Below are 14963 nucleotides of genomic sequence, written 5' to 3'. Positions count from 1 at the left end.
AACCAGATGATGGATAAGAACTTTATTTTATTGCAGTGAGTTGTTACCATCTGAAATCTACTACTTGCAAAAGGAAAACTGAATATATACTTGAAGGAAGAAGGATTTTCAGGAGTATGGGGAAAAAGCATGGGAGTTGGAATTATTGAATATTTCTTTCAAAGAGCCGGTACAACCATTCTTTATTCTTTCATGGTATGTGGGTGTTTCTGACAAGGCCAGCATTTGCTGCCCATTCCATATTGTCTTTTTGTGCTTTGCTATTTCAGAGAGTCAACCCCATTGAAATTCAACCCCATTGCTGTGGGTCTGGTGTAGTATGTAGGCCAGGCCGGGGAAAGACAGCAGATTTCCTTCCATGAAGGACATTAGTGAACCAGATGGTTTTTAAGATAATAGAAGATAGTTTCATGGTTGCCATTTCTGAGACTAGTTTGAAATTCAGATTTATTCACTGAATTCAAATTCCACCAGCTGCTATGGTAGGACTTAAACCCATGTCCCCAGAGTATTAGCTGGGTCTCTGTGACATTACCACTACCGCACAATCTCCCCACACGATGGGCTGAATTTCCGTCCATGTTGAATAAGATTCAAAGAAAATAAATATGCATAAATGAAAAAGTGCAGTGATGTTGGGAATAAGTGTGAGCATTTGATCTGAGGGAAGCGGCGTTGCAAGATCAGGCTGTGACTAATGAAACAGATCAGCTCCACGAATTAAATGTGAACAAACACCTTGGGAGTATTGACCATCATATGAGATATTTTAGGACCCAGAGAGAAAGGCAAAAAAACAAGGGTACTGGTCGGACTGGGCAGATTTGAGAAAGATGAAGAGCTAGCTAGCTGAGGTGAAGTGCAAAGAGATCGATACACAGCATTCTAAGATTTGCCAGAAATGTTTAAGTTGAATACTTGAATACTTGCAAAAGAAGATAATTGGGGACCAGATAAAGCTTGAATTGGTTAAAGTGAGATGTGATATATTGTAATAAATAAAAGGAATTTGAGTAGTTAGTTAAACTAAAGGGATACTTAGAGGGATATGGCACAAGGAAGTGCCGAGGGTTTTGTCCAAGGTTGGTATCGTGACTGGTACAGGCTTGGAGGATGGAAGGACCTGTTCCTGTGCTGTATTGTTCTTTGTAATGGAAGTCAAAGTGTTGAGGATCTGAAGTGATACATCAAAGAGCAGCAAAGACCTTAGAAGTGATCTTTAGATTGACATTGGGAAACGGATGTACGTTGAAAGAATGGCCAATGTAATTTTTTTTAAATGGAGACAAGCTAACCTGTATAATTGCCACCCAGTTGGTTTAACAACTGCAGTTGGTAAAATGTTGGAATCTTTAATTAAAGATCAAATAAGCAGATGAGGAGAAAATAGTTAGTCATCCAATAAAACTGAGGCTCAAAGGTGACCGAAGAGGGAATATTGATGATGGTGATGGAATGAGCAAAAAAGGTGCAGATGGAATTCAACGTTGTAAGATGGTATATCTCTGCTATGAAAAGGAATAATTACACGCTGAATGGGAGACGGTGAGCGACATCAAACAGTAGAGGTATCCGGGCTTCAGGTTCACAAGACATTAAAAGTGAATAAGGCCATAAAAATACCAATGGAATGCTTATATATGGAAGATAGAGGCCGAGGTGTAATGGTGAATCTATATATAGTGATACATATTTGGAGCACTGTGTGCAGTTTTGGGTTCCACATGAATAGAAAATTGCTCCTATGGCAATAGAATGGCCATGAAACAGGTTCACAGCCTGGTATAAAGACAAAATTGGAATATTGAGGATGTTTTATCCATACAGAAATGATTATAAGCTAATTCAATAGAAGTGTTTATAGTTATGAAGGGATGGAACAAAATAAAGGAATGGACTAATAAAAGGTCCATCATGAGAACACATTATGACACTGGAGTGTGGTGACTCTCTGTGAGCTCTCCCCTACAGATCTTCTTCCTATATATTTTGTAACTGTTATTTATAGTATGTTCTCTGTATTCAAGTATGAATGATCTGCCTGGACTGTACGCAGAACAATACTTTTCACTGTACCTCAGTACATATGACAATAAATAAATAAAATGAAAACATAGGGTGGGATTTTCCGTGTTTCTGGCGGTCCTGCCGGAGACGACCTCCTGCGGTGGGCTCCCCAGCGGCAACGCGGGTGAGCAATGCAAACCGCCACTGACTTCAGAGGACCGGAAGATTCTGCCGGTGACCTCTTCTGTCGCTGGAAAAAGTGCTGTTGGGGACTGGAAAATCCCGGCCTATTCATAGAATTAAAGTTAAACATAAAAGATTTGGGATCAAGATCAGGGGTAGATTTATTAATGCAGAGGGTTATAAGCTTGTGGAATGCACTACCAGAGTTAATAATTAAGGGCAGTCAACGAAACTGTTCATGTTGAGAGAGGATCACAACTACGGGAAGGAGAATGGGACACTGATCACTGGTGGTGGGCTGTAATTGCTCCCAGACATTGCTCCTGTGTGTAATCAGTTTTGAAGATGTAGCTGCTCAGGTATGTTGCGTTTTTGGATGCACCCAGAGAGAGCAGATTGTACAGTATGGGGGAAATTTTAAACTAAACCGTCTGCCTCGGGAACTGATGAGATCAGTTGCAATTTTGATTTCACGCGGCCTTAAAGTCAACCGAAGTTCCACCAGTTCCTGTGGGTTTCTGGCCAGGCAGGTTAGGTTAAGATTACCCCCTATATGTCTGTATGTGTGGGTATGTCAATGTAATGTATGCGACGGTGGGCAGCACGGTAGCCTTGTGGTTAGCACAATTGCTTCACAGCTCCAGGGTCCGAGGTGCGATACCCGGCTTGGGTCACTGTCTGTGCGGAGTCTGCACATTCTCCCCGTGTGTGCGTGGGTTTCCTCCGGGTGCTCCGGTTTCCTCCCACAGTCCAAAGATGTGCAGGTTAAGTGGATTGGCCATGCTAAATTGCCCTTAGTGTCCAAAATTGCCCTTAGTGTTGGGTGGGGTTGCTGGGTTATGGGGATAGGGTGGAGGTGTGGGCTTGGGTAGGGTGCTCTATCCAAGAGCCGGTGCAGACTCGATGGGCCGAATGGTCTCCTTTTGCACTGTAAATTCTATGATTCTATGAACTCATCCAAGAGATTACTAATATGGTACATATCTGTATATCAGCACTGCCTTTCAACTTCTGTCCAAAGCATACCAATTGCCATTTTTACCTTCACTGAGTGCTGTTTGAACCATAGAAATGACACAGCACAGAAGGCGGTCATTCGGCCCATCCTGTCTATGCTGACACATAGACACCCAGGTGCCCTTTCTAATCCCATCTTTCCGTACCTTTTAAAAGAGTTTAGGGTCTCAGCCTCCACCACCATCTTAGGCAGTAAATTCCAGGGGCACGATTCTCCGATCGCGGGACAGAGTGCCCGTGCCGTCGTGAACACTGTCGCGTTTCACAATGGCGCGAAACGGGCGCGGGCACTAGCGATTCTGGCTCCCACAGGGGCTCAGCAAGGCGCTGGAGCGGTTCACGCTACTCCAGCCTCACTTCCTGACGTGCGGTGGCTTTACGGAACACGCCGGCTCCGACGCAGCATGGCGCAGGGGTTCTGGGGCCGGATGGGCAACAAAGTCGGCCCGGGTAGGGGGGGGAGGGGCCGCGGGCCAGACCCCATTGGAGGCCCACCCCTGGGGACGGAGCCCCCCTCCCCCCCCCCCCCCCCCCACAAGCCGCCCCCCCCCCGACCCTTTGCGCAGAGTTCCCGCGACCAGGTGTGGATGGCGCCGGCGGGACTCTGCTTTTTCCGTGTGACCGCTAGGCCCATCTGGGCTGGAGAATCGGTGGCCCGGCCTCGTACAGTGGCCCGCGACCGGCGCCGCGCCAAATGTGCCGCCGCAAATGGCGCCGATTCTCTACACCTCGGAGAATCGCGTGCCGGCGTCGGGGCGGCGTGGCGCGGTGATTCTCCGGCCCGGCGCGGGGCGGGGAGAATTGCGCCCCAGATACCCACTACCCTCTGCGTAAAAAGGTTTTTCCTCATGTCCCTTCCAATCCTGCTGACACTTAGCTTGAATCCATAGCCCCTGATTTTTTAACTATCTTCCAAGAGAAACAGCTTCCTCCTGTCTATTCATCCCTACCCCTCACAATTTTGTATACCTCAACATGTCACCACTCAGCGTTCTCTGTTCCAAGGAAAACAACCTCAAACTCTCCAATCTTTCCTCATGGATTCTCCAGCCCTGCCAACTTTCAAGTAACCCTTCTCTGCATTCTCTCCAGAACAATGACATCCTTCCTGTAATGTGAAGACCTGAACACCACACAATACTCCAGTTATGTCCTCACCAGTGTCTTGTACAATTCCATCATGTATTCTTGATGTGGAGATGCCGGCGTTGGACTGGGGTGAGCACAGTAAGAAGTCTTACAACACCAGGTTAAAGTCCAACAGGTTTGTTTCAAACACGAGCTTTCGGAGCACGGCTCCTTCTTCAGGTGAATCTGAACCTGAAGAAGGAGCCGTGCTCCGAAAGCTCGTGTTTGAAACAAACCTGTTGGACTTTAACCTGGTGTTGTAAGACTTCTTATCATGTATTCTGTCAGTGAAGGAGAGCATTCCATATGCCTTCTTCACAACCTTATATATCTGTTCTGCTGCCTTTAGGGACCTGTGAACTTACACACCAAGATCTCTCACTTCATTTACCTCTTTCAGTATATTCCTATTTATTGTGTATTTCCTTTCACTGTTTTACCTCCCTAAATGCATTACATCACACTTATCAGAGATGAACTCCATCTGCCACTTTCCTGCCCACTCCACCAACTCAACTATATAATTTTGGAGCTTACAACTATCCTCTGTTGATTATCTTATACTTCCCAAAGTCTCCCAAACATTAAAAAAATGTCAATATTATTCACTTATTCGCAAGTCTAACAATTCTGAGCAGTTGTCTTATCCTTCCTTATTGAATGCATGGATTTGGCTTGGCAAAACGGTTTCATTCTGCCATCACAGCAACAGTGCTGATACAAACATAAAGAGCTCAACATCAACTCCCAGGACACTTGGGTCATCACACATAATTGTTTCAGAATGTGTGGATGAGACAGTTTGTGTATCTGAAGAATGAGTCTTCAAAAGCTCTACAGGAAATGCCAACAGATTAACTATCGAGGCAGGAGCTTGACACAGGTAGGATATTTTGGTATTCTTTCTCGCAGCCTGTCATTTCTCCCTTTATGACATTGAGAGAGATTCTTGAAACAATTCCATTACAGGAAATGGGAATGAGATCTGTATCATGTCCAAGGTACCAAACATCCCACTATGTGGCTGATCAGTGTGAGGGGCAATGGGAAACTGTGACAAGGTTAGTTTATCGATAAAAGCATAGCATGCAAACCAAGAGTACTAATGGAGAACCACACGATAGTGTGACTGGCAGGCAAATCATTCAAGTCACTAAGAGCCTATTTGGAATGGATACTTCAGGGAAGGTAGTGGGAAGTCTTGGGCCCTTCCCTAATACTGGACCATGCTTCATTAGAAGAACAGTTTTTGTTCATCCATCAGCAGTCCTATTCATTCGGGCCTTAAATCACCACTGATCACAAAGGAGAAAATAATGCAATGTTGAGGCAGTCAGCAGGTTTTCAGTACCTGCTGCTGCCCAACTTAGTGCCCACACGCACTATAGCATTCCCAATTGTGTCTAAAACTATGTGTTGGCAATGGTAGTCAGTGAGCTGAGCCTGCATTGTGTGAGGCTGCTCCCGTCCTAGTGTGTGCAAAGGGCTGAGGTTCTGGCAGTGCTCAGCCAGGGTTGCATCATTGACCCAATAATGGAATTTGCATAGCGCAGCTACATTCACTGCTGTAGGCAGCAATGCTAACCACTGTGCCACCGTGCTACCCTGGATCCCAAAAGTCTTAATGAAAATATCAAAAGAGAACACTACCAAATACTAACATGTGAAGAAATCACAACTGAGATGGCTGGTGCACAATTCTTGACGAAACTTGAAGCATCTCAAGGTAACTGGCAGCTAAAGCTAGAGGAACAAAGTACAAAGTACTGCACTTTTAAGATGCCATTTGTACGGTATTGCTTTCTGAGAATACCATTTGGCAGAATTTTGGCATTACAGATTTTTCACCGTGCCTTGGAACACCTAATCAAAGGCATTGAAGGTGTATGCTTGTACGTGGATGATACCATCATTTGGGCGTCAGGAGAAATGGACTGAAGCTCAACAAGCAAAAGTGCCAATTTGGAGTAACTGAGGTCACATTACGAGGTAACAAGCTCTCACCGTATGGCATTGAACCTGACAAGGACAAAATCCAAGCAATTCTCAACATGCCAAAACCGTGAGATCCAAGAGACCAGGAAGGATCAAACGCTTCAAGAAGTGATGAGGAACATCAACTCACACTGGCCCAGAGGTCAATGTATGGAGTTCTACAATATAAGATTTGAACTCCGTATGATTAATGGAGTGGTGCTTCGTTTGAACACTATAGTTGTACCTCAATGCCTTTGCAAGGATGTACTTCAGAGGATACATGAAGGACATCTCGAGATTTTGAAGTGTAAACGGAAAGCTCGTGGGCGCGATTCTCCGCTCCCGCGCGGCATCGGGAAGGCCGTTGTGAACTCGGCCGAGTTTCATGACGGCGTCGGAGGCCGCTCCTTGCACCCTATTCACCCCCCCCCCCAGGGGGCTAGGAGCGGCATTGTGAGAAACTCGGCCGCCTGGCCTTGACGCTTGCACCAAAGCGGTGCGCCGAGAATGACGCGACGGCGGCGCCTAAGTGACGTCAGCCGCACATGCACAGGTTGGCCAGCTCCAACCCTCACATGCGTGGTTGCCGTCTTCCCCTCCGCTGCCCCACAAGGCTTGATCTTGCGGGGCAGCGGAGGGGAAAGAGTGCTCGATCCCCTCTCCGCCCCCCACAGGCCCCAAACTTACCTTTCGCGCTATGTTCACGCCGGCAGCGACCAGGTGTGGTTGCCGCCGGCGTGAACAGGTCGGGAACGTCAAGCCGCTCGGCCCATCCGGGCCGGAGAATCGCCGGTCGCCGTGAAAAATGGCGAGCGGCGATTCCGCGACATGCCATTTTGGGGGTGTGGGAGAATCGCGGGGGGTGCCAGGGCGGCGTGTTGTGATTCGCCCGGCCCTCCCGCGATTCTCCCACCCAGCGTGGGGAGCAGAGAATCGCGCCCCGTGTCTCTGTTTACTGGCCAGGTATAAACCAGGATATTGACAGGATGGTCAATTGTTGTGATACATATCAGACGCATCGTTGTAACCAAACAAGAGAACCTGTGCAAATATCTGATTTACCTACGGCACCATGGCAGAAAGTAACTATGGATCTTTTTCACCTACGAGCGAAAGACTATTTAATTATCATTGACTATTTTTCAAACTATTCCGAGATGGCTCTACTGTCAAGCGTAACGGCAAGCAGTGTAATCCTGCACACCAAGTCAATATTTGCGACACAGAATTCTTCAAGTCATCGTGAGTGACAACTGACCTTGTTTTAGCTGTAAAGTGTGGCAACTTGAAGTCACGTATGATTTCAATCATGTCACGTCAAGTCCGTTGTACCCACAAGGCAATGGCAAAGCTGAGAAAGGTGTCAAGCAATTGTTGAAGAAGGAAATGGACAGCCAATCTGATCCATATCTCGCAATATTGAGTTACAGAGCGTCACCATTGTCACATAGTAGATCACCAGCAGAGTTATTCATGAAGAGAAGGTTGTGTACCACACTTCCATACTTGGAAAAGGAGGTGAATGCAGTGGTACTGCAGGAAATGCAAAACATTAAAGCAAAACAAAAGCAGTTCCTACGATAGAGTGTCTAGAACTTTACCACCTCTGAGTAGTGATGATATTGTGAGATTAGAAGATTCAGACAATTGGTCGAGAAAAGCTATTGTACTTAAAGAACTAGCACCTCATTCCCACAATGTACACTTGAGAATGGGTTGGTTTTAAAACAAAATCATCCCGTACTTTTGAAAACCAGAGAAGACGTTCGCAACAACTTAATGGATGATGAATCTATGTCAGAATCGACGTGAGCTGCAGTGTCAGATAGTTCAGACGTTCCTGAGCATGAGAATGTCATGGAGAACATTGAATCTACAAGTTCCAAGCAGCAAGGTCAAACTTTGAGAAGATCAACCAGAGTCAGAAGAAAACTTGATTGACTCAATTTGTAGATTTGAACGATTTCTGATTACTATGCTTGCTGCTCTTTTATATATATTTGTTAATCCAGTTTTAAAAACTAAAAAAAAATATTGTTGGACTCGCAGGCTAATGATATCACATGTAAATATACTGATGATAAAGTATTAATTTATTCCTTCAAAGAAAGGGGATGTCTTGATATCATAGTTGTGTTGTAATTCACTGACTGCCCACGAGGAGTCTCATTAGTATACAGTATAAGTGAATGTTAGAGTCAGGTGAGTTCAGACTGAATGGAGAGCTGGGAGAGAAAGGTTACTTGTGCAGGATCATACTGATATGCATCTGTTGTTTTGCATATAGTTGACCCACAGTTATCGTTAAGAAATTGTTTATAGCTTTAGCTACCAGTGTTCTTGTAATATAAATCAGGCCATCCGACAAGCACATTACAGGGTTGAGGGTTTGTTAGCTGCTATTTTAAAATTTGTAGGCTTTGTTGGCCGAGGCACCATTTATTTCCCATCCCTAATTTCCCTTGAGGGGGTAGTTAAAAATCAACCACACTGCTGTAGATCTGGAGTCACACATAAGCCAGACAAGGTAAGGATGGCAAATTTCCTTCCCTGAAGGACGTTACAACAATTGACAATGGTTTTGTGGTCATGCTAGACTTTTAATTGCAGATTTGTTTGAATGCAAATTTCATCACATGCAATGGGATTTAAACCTGGGCCCCCAGGCTTTGCCTTAGGTCTCTGGATTATTAGCCCAATGACAATACCACTACACCACCACCTCCCATTGAACAGTATGAAAGGACCATTAACGCACGAGTATCATGACTGACTGTTTTTACTTTTCATTGCCACCAAAAATAATTGCATTTTCAGAAACCACTGTTTGAAAGCTGAACATTCCCACAATTTCACTAGGGATTTCCCCACTGGGTGAAAACAGCTCACTGACCAGAACATTTTGTTTAGGTGGAAGTGGAATCAGTTTTACCAATCAAGTGAAATGAGATTCGCTGATAGCCCCAAGAGCAAAGCTGTGTGCGTAGAATCCTTACTGGTAAATTTAAGCTGAAGAAATTGAGTCATAGTTGTGGAAAGAGTCATGCCGCCTAGTGATTGTAAAGTAAGAAAAAGCATGTTGTTAGATACAGTAACAGGATATCGTTAGAAAGAAGTAAATCAAATGCCTGCAATTCATCTTTTGAGCTTTGATCAGTAGAGGTGAATTGCAACTCTATTGATTTCATGATTTGTTAAATCGTATCTTAGTGAACACTTTTATATGAAAGGATCAAGTTTTAGTTTTTATAGCTTGCCAGGTTTTCTAACTTGCCCGTGTTACAAAGCGTTCCTCCTTGTGCTGTTCTCCACAGTGAACTATCTCGCGTAAAAAGATAATCAAAGGGGAAACAAAACCAACCCACTTAAACTGTAAGGATTGCAAAGCCTGTAGAGCCATTTTAATGCTACATATATGTTTAACTGCAAACTGAAACAGGAGCATTATTCACAGAAAATACACAATCGTTTTAGTAATGCCTGTCACCTTCCTGATGCTGAATGACAACAATAATAGGCTGCTTAAAATAAGAAAAGCAGAATTTTTGTTTATTAATTGCGCTTGAATAATTATTGTACTTTCAAAAGAGCAGCCTGCTTTTGCTGTTCTTAGCAGCATGTCAGAGGGAAGCAAATCTGTGTGAAATGAACGGTGACTGGAATATAAAGCATTTTAAATGACATTGCGAGAAATGGTGGAATTCACACACTGGTATTTAATCCAGTTTAACAGACTCTCACGAAGCTGTGATAATCGCTGATTATCATCTTTAAATTGATAGTGCGGCATCTTTCGCCTGTGCACTTGAATTTAGCAGTCTATTGGCAGGTTGAGATTACTTAAAATACTTAATTTTAGGAAAAGATTCAACTGCAGAGTAAGAGATGTATAACTACCCAGGAATACAGAATCATCCTTTCAGTGCGATGGTAGCACAATCTCCCTAAATAATAATTGAGAATACCGGGAATAAAGTTATGTTCTGCAACCCTCTTTATTTCTGGAGCTCTATTTTACAATATTCATTTTGAAAATAATTGGCATTGAATCCAACAGGCTTGAGACAACACTTGCTAGGATGTATTGACAACGGTTAATCAAGAGGCATCTTGAATGTTTTGTACAAATTAGACAAGAGACACAATATCAACTGAGTAATTACATCTGCATGTTTCTATGGATACTGCACACAAGTATGTTTTTCAAGATGGATCAGTATCCGCATGAGAGATTATGTGGAGTGCCTTTTTGTTGCCAGCTGAACAGGTTAGCAACAAAGATTGAAATAGGAAAGGCTGAGCATTGGGGTGGCTAAGACCATGGAAGGGATTCTCCGTTAGCTGATGCCGAAATTGGAAAAGGCGATTGGGCAGAGAATTGGTACCGATACCAAAATCGCGGCAAGCACCAATTTGATGCCAAATTGCAAAGCTCCAGCACCTCGACAGCAACGTCAATGCGTTCTGGAATGCACATACAGTAGACATCTATGGCAAATCATTTGTGGGCCCGACTGGGTATTCTCCGTGGTCTCCACGATTCTCCGTCTCCGATAGGCAGAGTACCCGACAGCTTGGTTCACTTATGCTTTTTAAAATCGTGAAACTGGCATGGCAGCTGTTGAGGGAGAGAGAGGGGGTATGGAAAGTGTCCAAAATCACCATAGTTTGCTGACAGTTGTGCCACTGGCTGGAGGGGGGGGGGGGGGGGGGTGCTGAAGCTGGCTTGTAATGCAGAACAAGGCAGCAGCGCGGGTTTAATTCCCGTACCAGCCTCCCCGAACAGGCGCCGGAATGAGGCGACTAGAGGCTTTTCACAGTAACTTCATTGAAGCCTACTTGTGACAATAAATGATTATTATTATTATTCTGCTAGGGCCAGAGGGAGTACTGGGGGGTGGCCAGGAGGTGGGCTGTGGGGTCGGGGTGGATGGACACAGAACACCATTGCTGCAGCTGTCAAGGCAGCCTGCAGCTGCACACACCACTAACAGCCCACGGTGAACATCGGGCCATGGGTCTTATAGATATCCCCTAGGCCACCCCCCTCGGTGCCCTCTGGCCCCAGCTGGCCCATCAGCTGTATGGGCGCGCCCAAGCACAAATAGCGCCATCTTTTTGGCTGGGATAAGTGTATGAGGAGAGTGTAATGTGTATGTGCGGCTGCAGTTTGTCAGCCTCCCGAGTGTCAATCACTGACCCGGTGAAACCTGCACCGTTTTTCATTGGAATCGATTATGTTCCAGGCGGCACCGGTGCTAGTCCATGAATAATAGTATAATCGGTCCAGGTATGGTGCCAGTTTTTCTGTCGTGTAAGTCCACAAATTCTGTGTTGGTGTCAACACTTAATCACAGAAACAGAGAGTCCCGCTACATGTTCTTCAGCCCCCACAATTAACTTCATTCCTTTGCCATTGATTTCATTCCCCTCTGTCCAATGTCTTCAGGTTAGACCAGACTGGTTGCACCTTTGATGTTTTATCTGATCCTGAGATGATTGAGCTTCTGACCCCATATTTCCTCTGTCACAGAGATTGCCTATTCTGGAACATTATCTGCCTCTACCATTGCCTCAGCTAATCTGCCACTGAAACTTTATTCTGTGCTTTTGCACAACCAGATTCAACTACTTCAATGTTCCCTTGGCCAGTCTTCCATCTACCACTTTCCATAAACCTGAGCTCATCCGAAACCCTGCTACACATTCCACACTTAACGTCAGTTGCATTCTGTGAAATCACAATTATAAATAAAATATCTTAAAACAAATCATAGGTTCCCCGAGGAATTAATGGTAAACCGGGAGTTTACCATTTTGGACATTTCTTGCGCAGAAAAAACAATTTACAAGTTGAAATCCTATATCCTAATCGATACCAAATCCCACACACCCATCACTCGTGTGCTCACTGGCTTACATTGGTATCTACTCAGTGCCTTATTTCTAAAATTCTCATCCTCACGATTCAAATCCCTTCACAGCCCAGTGCCCCCTCGCTCCGTAGTGTCTTCCAGGTCTACAACTATCCAAAATATCTGCATTTTCCCAAATCTGGCCACTCCCTTTGCCCCACCATTGGCATCTCTGCGTTTCCTCTGTCATTCCTCTGACTCAGTTTGCTCCTTGAAGGTCCTCTATTTCTTTCACCATCTCATCCCATCATTCACGATAATTTTTTTTCCAACTAAACTTCTGGGAAATGTCCCAGGATGTTTCCCACACTGAAAACATAATTTCATTGGTATTTCAACACCATTTCATTGGTACTTCGATAACTTAGAATCCAGCCATGTAAACCCTAATAGGAATTTTCCAGTAACTTTTCGGCTTATAAAAATAAAATGCTTTAAGTAAAACTCAGATTATAAAATTCCCATCATATTATTAAAGTAAAAGCTTGTCGTCTTGTAGGCTACTGTGGATCAGGCCATCCATGTGTTGTTTGATATAATTAATCTTACTAATATGTACTAAATGAATGCAAGTTGTGGGAGTCTGACCAAACAGCACTCTAAAGGGATTCTTCTCCCTGTGATCCCGATCTCCCTTGTGGGCTCTTGGTTCTTCTTCTACCTTCAGGTTTTGTTTCCAAAGGCTTTATACCTTGATTCAGATCACTAGAAAATTTCCACTATCGTCACAGTATTACTTTACAAACCATTACATATTTATCCTCATCCTCTGATCTGGCAAAGTGTAGATGGTGTGGCGATGGACCTCTGCTTTTCCGTCAAACACCCGTCACCTCACTCCAACCCTCCCCTTTTGCATTTCATGGTTTCAGCACTAGGGTCCCAGGTTTGATTCCCGCTTGGGTCACTGTTGTGCGGAGTCTGCACGTTCTCCCCATGTCTGCGTGGGTTTCCTCTGGGTGCTCCGGTTTCCTCCCACAAGTCCCGAAAGACGTGCTTGTTAGGTAATTTGGACATTCTGAATTCTCCCTCCATGCACACGAACAGGCGCTGGAATGTGGTGACCAGGGGTTTTCACAGTAACTTCATTGCAATGTTAATGTAAGCCTACTTGTGACAATAATAAAGATTATTATTTAAAGGTGAGAACTCTCGCTTGGCTAGCAAACTGCAGCCTCATGAGGGAGCACGACATGCAGTTACACCTTGGGCGCAATTCTCCCCCCCCACGCCGGGTGGGAGAATTCCTGTGGCGCCGGGAGAGTCCCGCCAAGCCGCCCCGGCACCCGCACGTGATTCTCCCCCCCCCCCCCCCCCCCCCCAACCGGCGCGGTGAGATTTACGGCTGGCCACTCGGAGAATCGCCGCTCGCCATTTGTAATGGGCGAGCGGCGATTCTCCGGCCCAGATGGGCTGGGCGGCCTGCCCAATACGACGGGTTCCCGCCGGCGCCGTCCACACCTGGTCGCTGCTGGCGGGAACAGCGTGGAAACGCTGGGGTGGGGAAGGGGGGATCCAGCACCAGGGGGGGGGGGCTCAAAAGGGGTCAGGCCCACGATCGGTGCCCACCGATCGGCGGTCCGGCCTCTCTGAAGGAGGACCTCCTTTCCTCCGCCACCCCGCAAGATCGATCCGACATTTCTTGCGGAGCGCCTGCGGGGAGGACGGCAACCGCGCATGCACGGGTGACATAATTTACGCGGCGCCAAAGCCGGGCGCACGTAAATGACGAGGCACCGCTCCTAGCCCCCCGGGGGTGGGAGAATAGGGGGTGAGGAGCGGCCTCCGACGCCGGAGTGAAACACTCCGGTTTTCACTCCGGCGTCGGGACTTAGGGTGCGATTCTCCGCAAATGCGGAGAGTCGTGAAGGCTGCCGTGAAACTGGCCGTGTTTCACGGCAGCCTCCGCGCCCCCTCCCGGGACCCGATACTGCTCCCCGGTCGGGGCTAGCAGCGGGGCCCCGTGAACCTCGGCATCGCAGGCTTAGCGAACTTCGCTAAGCCCGTGCGCCAAGGGTAACGGCAGCTGACGCGCACGATGACGTCAGCCGCGCATGCGCGGATTGGACGGCTCCAACCCGCGCATGCGCGGATGACGTCATCACGCATATGCGTAAACCCGCGCATGCGCGGGCCGTTATGCCCCTCAGCTGCCCCGCGGACTGATCCAGCGGGGCGGCGGAGGAACAAAGAGTGCACGGGGTTCGGACCTGCTGCCCGCGATCGGTGCCCACCAATCGCGGGCCCATGCCACCCTTGGCACGGTCGTGGTGCGGCCGTGCCAATCGGTGCCATGGTTCTCGAGAACGGCACTTTGCGGCCGTTTTCACGAACTGTGAGAGCAGGTGTGTTGGAGTTCGTGAAAACTGCCGTAAAGGCCTGGGAACTCGGCCCATCGGATAGGGGAGAATCGCTGCTCACCGTAAAAAAACGGCGAGCAGCGATTCGTGGGGGGTGGGGGGGGGGGGGTAGAATAACGGGAGGTCGGGAAAAATGTCGGGAAGGCCCTCCCGCTATTCTCGGTCGGAGGGGGGGGGCGGAGAATCGCACCCTTAGTCTCCCGATGGGAGAATCCCGCCCCATATCTCTCGTCAAGAGGCACTGTCAGTGGATCAGACAACCACAGGATTAGGTCAGGTGCTGGCACTGCATGTGCCCGAGAGGGTAGTATCGAACTGGGATCTGCAAGTGGTGAGTTTCCAGGCATGGGGTGTTTCCAACCAGTCCAAGGTTTCA

Source organism: Scyliorhinus canicula, chromosome 1 (assembly GCF_902713615.1).
Source record: "Scyliorhinus canicula chromosome 1, sScyCan1.1, whole genome shotgun sequence".
Lineage (NCBI taxonomy): Eukaryota > Metazoa > Chordata > Chondrichthyes > Carcharhiniformes > Scyliorhinidae > Scyliorhinus > Scyliorhinus canicula.
The sequence above is the reverse complement of the archived record's forward strand: the minus strand, read 5'-3'. Positions refer to the sequence as shown.